We start from the raw sequence: 6303 nt of genomic DNA on the forward strand, positions 1-6303 counted from the left end.
AAACAATCATATTCCATTACCACTCGTGAAAGACCTCGGAGTTTAGCGAAAATCACCCCATCCCTTGGAGTTGTAGCATCGGCAGTAAGCGGTCAATGATGTTAGGATAGGGCTTACTCCAGACAGTAATGAATGTAGTAGGTGTTCTTGCTTGACCACCGGCTCCACTCTTGCTTTCAACACATCAGACACTCGCATCGGTATTGATTTTCACCCGGTCCTGCTCGGGCGGCCTCCAACCAAAGCCAGGAAGGGTCTTGGTTTATCCCACCGGAAGCTCCAACAATGCTAAAGTCTCTCTAATACACTTCAAAGACTGAACCGTATCCATACTTACTTTATCATCTGTGATATTGTTCCTCAACGTCCATATCGCCCACATGATGGTGACAATCTTGGCCTGGTCTACCTCTGCTACCCGTGCGTCACACATGATATCCTTGTGCCAGGTACTTAGGTGTAGCTTCGGTAACTTGACTTCCAGCCAAAATCTTGCTTCAGACCAAAACGTTTGTGCATGAGAGCACCTGAGCATGGCATGAATAATGTCGCCATCCGCCCCAAGCACACCTTGCATCGAGCCATGGTTGCTATGGGTCGATTCCTGAGTGTCAACTCCATAGGGACAATACCTCGAAAAACATGCCACCAGGACACACGCACCTTGGGCGGGACCTTGAGTTTCCATGGCCTTGTCCATAATTCTTTACCATTCTTTTAAGTTTCTGTAACCGTACCTTCCTCTATAGCCAAATGCTCGTTGCGAGTCATCAGAGCAAGGTACGCGGATTTCCCAGTATATGCACCCGACTTCTCGTGAGTCCAAGCCCAGAAATCATCCCCACCTCCTTGCCGAAGGGGTATGTTTAGAATAGCATCAACATCAGGTGGTATAAAAATTTCCTTGACTAAATCAGCTTTCCGTCCAATTTTCACTATCTATTAAGTTAGAAACTGTATGAAGTAATGCTTGACCAATCTGCATCAATGCAACAATCGTCTATTTATATATGCTCAGTGAAGACCCATCCACGATCCTCTTCAGCGGCCCTGTCTCCAACGCCGCTCTTCCCGCAATGATGGCTCGCCAGGTAGAAGAAGCATTGCGGGGAACAGTGGCATGCATGAAATTTGCCAATGGGAAACTAGTAATTTGTACGTGCTTTGCACGTTATATTATCATCTGTAATCAATACTAAATCATTCAAATTAAACTAAATATCCTATATTATGATAGAATTATCGTGTAACTTTCAAAAAGTACATGTGCCTTTTCTAATGGGAACTCATGTAAACATTTTTTTTGCTCTTCACATCAAATCATAGTATCAGAACCAATTTCTATATGAAGAATCATTAGACAGAGCATATCTTTTTGAAAGCAAATAAATGTTATTGACATGTCAATGAAATCTTTTTGTTTTTTTAATTCAAACTTAATATAGAGAAAAAAGTTTGATGTAATAACTTTCACCTTTTCACACAATTAATTCAGAGTTCTATAAATTGCATTTAATTTGTGTGTCCTCGACCTCACAACTTTTTAAATAACTTAGCATCCTGTTGGGAAAAATAAAGTAAAATGTAAATCTAAATTTTCTGCTGGTTATTTGACTATTTCTCACGACGACCAGCAACCACGTGTAATACTATTTCCTATAGTATAATTACTTACTTTGATAAAAATAAGAAATGCTTCCGTGCATGCATTTAACAATACATGCGTGAGTAGTAAATTGCTAGTGTTGTACTATAGGCTGATAGTCTTTGCATGCACACTTGTCTGGATACTTCTAGCTTGTACGAGTACTACCCACGTAAAATGAGTGAATATAGTACGTATGACAGGACGGTGCGAAGCCATCGGCGGAATATAATAGAGAAGATTGCCTTCGTCGAGAGAGGCGGAAGGTGGGGGACTGGGGGTGAGCCAGCGGCTGCTGGTGCATGCTTGGAGCGGAGGAGGACGTCCGCCTGTGCAGAGCAACGGATGGTGTGCGGGAGGAGTTCAGTCCAGAAGAATCGAGAAGGGCCTGACAGAAACAAAAACAGTCTGAGCCGTCAGATGTACCCATATCGACGGCCACCTTTCTTTGGATTCGCTCCTTCTTAGTCCGTTGGATCTGCAGAATCGACGACTCACACTATTTTGAGGTGAAGTTTGGCGGGAACACTGTACACATGGTGGTAAATCGGAAGTTCAAAAACTGCTGTATTATAGTAGTAGAGATAAGCACCCGTGAGCAAAGCGAGTTCGGACTTGTGGCCAACCTCCATCCATGCTTGCCCAACAGTGCATTGTCGAAGTGCTCTAGATCTCGAAACCCGAATCTTCCTCTGATTTTTGGAAGTGCAAGAGACTTCCAATCAATCCAATGCATGGATCGCCGATCGATCGAGCTACTCCTCCAAAATTTTGCCATCGGCGAGGAGATGCTTTTATACACTTTTTTGTCAACTTAAAGCAACTCACAGTAAAAGTTGGGACTGCTAGAGCTTTTGACTTGATCAAAACTTCCCTATTCGCGCAAGAAACCAAACTCTCCGTTCCACTATTCATCTTTGATCCCACCTTCTCTCTGATGAAATCAAAAGTTCCTGATGTGGTTCTTCCTACTGTTGTTGGGAGGCCTAAATATCTTTTAGTAAAGGCTTCGACTACAATACTAGTTGCTCCGCAATGTTCTGACAGGATGAGGTGTGTTCGGACCGAAGAAAACGGAGCTCTTCTCCTTATTCACATATTGGACCACCATAAATCCACAAAATATTATTCAGCCGGGTAGCACTCTCCACCTTAGCTTGCATAAAAATAAGGCTATCTTCTGCAAACAATAGATGATTAATGCAAGGTGAACTGGTACTCACTCTAATACCTTTATCCACGTTGACTCCTCCAAACTTGTTTAACTAGTGTTCATAACGCAATATAGTTGGCACCATTCAAATGTAGCGAAATTGTACTACTATGCCTCTCTGTCACACATACCCCCTTGCATACATAGGATAATCTCAGACATCATCACACCTTGATGATAAGTTGATCCTAACTAGTGTTCACATGCATTAATTTAATTTCAATAACAAAATAAAGCAACAACTTACAAACATCAAATGACGCATTCTTACATAGATGTTTTGGACCGTAAGTATGTCCTCCTATTGTAGATCTACAAAAAATGTCATCCCTTCTTGATAAAAGACGAAATTACCTCTTCGTTGCGCTCCCTGACACTTGTAATCGTGGTAGGATGTGAAGCAACTCTTTTGGTCCTATTTGTTTTGAAAATGTATCAAGTGGTACACCGCCAACCCTACGAATTGGCGAAGTGGTTTAGTACCTTTTTTGCTTCAAGGTTTAGCCACGTTCCCTTTATAAACATAACCTTTTGTAAATATCGATTCACTTTTCGTCTGCATGAAATGGCAGTGCTCATGTATTCTTGGAAAAAAACATATGCATGCTCGTTCTGAGCAAGCTTTGGTAGAGGGAAGGCTTCCTTTTGGCCAACAAACACTACACGCAATGTACACTTGATTTCCGACAACAAAACATCACAAACACACGATTCCCCTTCCTCACACCCTTTCTTTCTTTATTTCATCGATCGTCGCCGCCATATGAGGCAACACATTTAATACCCCTAGCTCTAGACTTATGTCCACCTCTAACCTTAACCCTAGCAGTAAAGTAACCCTTGCTTCACCTCCACTTTCCTTTTTTGGGGCCTCCATTAACATACTAACATTTGTTCACATCGTCATCTCAAGCCTTGATGATGCCAATAGTGACGGGAGGCCAAACACTGGAGGCGACCCAGACGAATTCGCATTTTCAAAGGGGGGAGGGTGGATAAAATTTGGAGTAAGGGTTATTAATAGGAATGGAATGGTGGATTGGGTGTTCCATTCCTATTAATAACCCAACACTCCCATCGCACTACTGGGTCTACTTGGTTACGCTAGTAGGGCGGTGGAAGTGTTGGCTCGACTCAGACAACTTTACTGAGGTATCCCATCCGGCGACCAATGGATTGTCATGACGTTAGGGATCTTCATTGTGGGGCTAAAGTGTAAAGCCTCCACATAGTTAAATCGATTCAAAAAGTCGTGTCCTTGGTATAGACATGTTGCTGCAGCATGTTCACACTATCTAGTCTAGTCTCATGGGTCATAGTCGACGCATGGTTAACTATTGTTAGCCGTAAATAGTCGAGGATATCTATGCATTTCACACTAAGGCACGGGAGGAATGCTAGGCATATCTACGTGTTTGACACTAAGGCACAGGAGATATGTTGGCAATTGAAGCATGCTATTTCAATTAATTACTTATGAAAGCAATGGTTAGATCCCAAGTGCAAGGGTTTGAAGAAAACGACACAATTTCCCTTTTGTCAATATACATGGGCTAATAACCTTCCAATTCCAACTTATGAGAAGCTAGACCACGTTTTGCCTTCTCTAAATTTGGAGCAAAAGTTTCCTCTCGTATTAGTGTGAGTGTTACAAAGGGGTCTGTCGGACCATACCACTCTACAAGTGGACTCGGGTGACTCGGATCACCTAGGGAACAAATTGAACTTTTCATTTGAGCATTCATGGTCGAGCGAGAAGGTTTTCTAGACATGCTAGAGGCAAAATGGCAAACAAAACTAGAGGTAATACGAATATAGAAAGATGGTAATTAAAATTCCGAGATCTTAGACAATTCTTGAGGGGTTGGGCTAAGAATACTAGCATATTATATAAGAGATAAGCTCATATGTATTAATGATGAGCATGCTATTAAATTGGAGGTGACTCATCTTAGTTCAATAGAATACGCTGCTAAACGCGAGGAAGGGGAGAAGCTTGCTAAGTTATTAAGAGAGGAAGAGATTCATTGGGCAAAACGTGCTAAAGTGAGGGAAGTTAAGGGGGTGACAATATGTTGGGAAACGTAGTAGAAAACAAGAAAAAATCCACACCTATGAACCATCCCATTATCCCTATGAATATACAAGTGAATTGGATCTAGATTAGATCGCTCACCAACGTAACGCAATAGAGAGGAGAGTTGGTGAAGCGTGTTGATGCAGATTCCCACCGCTAGGACCTACCTCCTATCTGCGAGAATTTATCCCTCGAAGTGATCTGTAGATCGAGCACCTAACATATATTGGCTCTGCTGGTATCCACACATATGGAACCACCGATCTAATAGGGCTTCACCGTCTAGAATGATAGCACTGTCAGAGAACTAGGAGGAGCAACAGCCTTGCAGCCTGAGGTAGAATTGCGCGCGCGCACAAGAGAGAGAGAGAGAGATTTAGAGAGGGAGAGAGAGAGTGTGTGAGAGAGTGAGTGAGTGAGAGAGAGGTGTAGCTATGGGCACAATAAATTGTGTTCTTTGGGGTTGTCGGGAGGGTCTGTCTTGGAGAGGAGGGCACCAGCCCTAAGGGGCATGCCTCCTCCCTAAAACCCTAGGATGCCACAAGTGGCTTGGCCACCAAGCCTAAGGGGGTGCCCCACTATTGGGCCCCTAGGGCACATGTGGCTACCCCCACTTGGGCCTTGCCATGGGACTAGCTCATGGCTCCCCTAGTAATATCCTGGGAGGTTTCGGATAATTCCAAAACCATCCCATATCCTCTTACAACAATGTGTTCACATTGTTACCGGCATCCTTGTTACTTTAACTATGCCCATGATCAGGAAAATAGGATCATCAAGCAAAGCATGATCTAGTCTTAGAGGTGAGACTAGGAATCATCTTGCCGTTTATTATTCACCATGGAATTCGGTATTCCTTCAAATCTCGTGGTTATTGCAGACTCGAGAACCATTGCAATTATATAACCAGAAATAAACATTAAGTACAAACATGGAAATAAACAATGAAATTTATTTTTGCCTCTAGGGCATATTTCCTTCATAGTAATACTCAATTCTTCCACTTCATTTTGAATGACAAGCATAGGGAGAAGAAAATTATTCAGCTTGAATAAGATGAAGCGACCATTGTTGGTCGAGAGAACTTGGTATCATACATCACAAATTTCTAGAAGAAATTATTTGGACCCCCATTTGTAATTTTATATCTTTAGAGGAAGACACAAGGGGTGATATCCTGCAACTCTATCCGGAATAAAAACCTTGTGTTGACTGCTCCCTTGATGGAGAAGGAGCACCATATAGGAGACTAAACTCCCCGCTCCCCGCTCCTAGGGTTCCTCGCGCCGCTGCCGGTGCCCCCGCCGCGCGTAGCCGCCGGCGCCCACCGCCTCTAGCCCTCTATCACGCTTCACCACCCCTCCCCCG

This window comes from Triticum aestivum, chromosome 3D (genome assembly GCF_018294505.1).
Source record: "Triticum aestivum cultivar Chinese Spring chromosome 3D, IWGSC CS RefSeq v2.1, whole genome shotgun sequence".
Lineage (NCBI taxonomy): Eukaryota > Viridiplantae > Streptophyta > Magnoliopsida > Poales > Poaceae > Triticum > Triticum aestivum.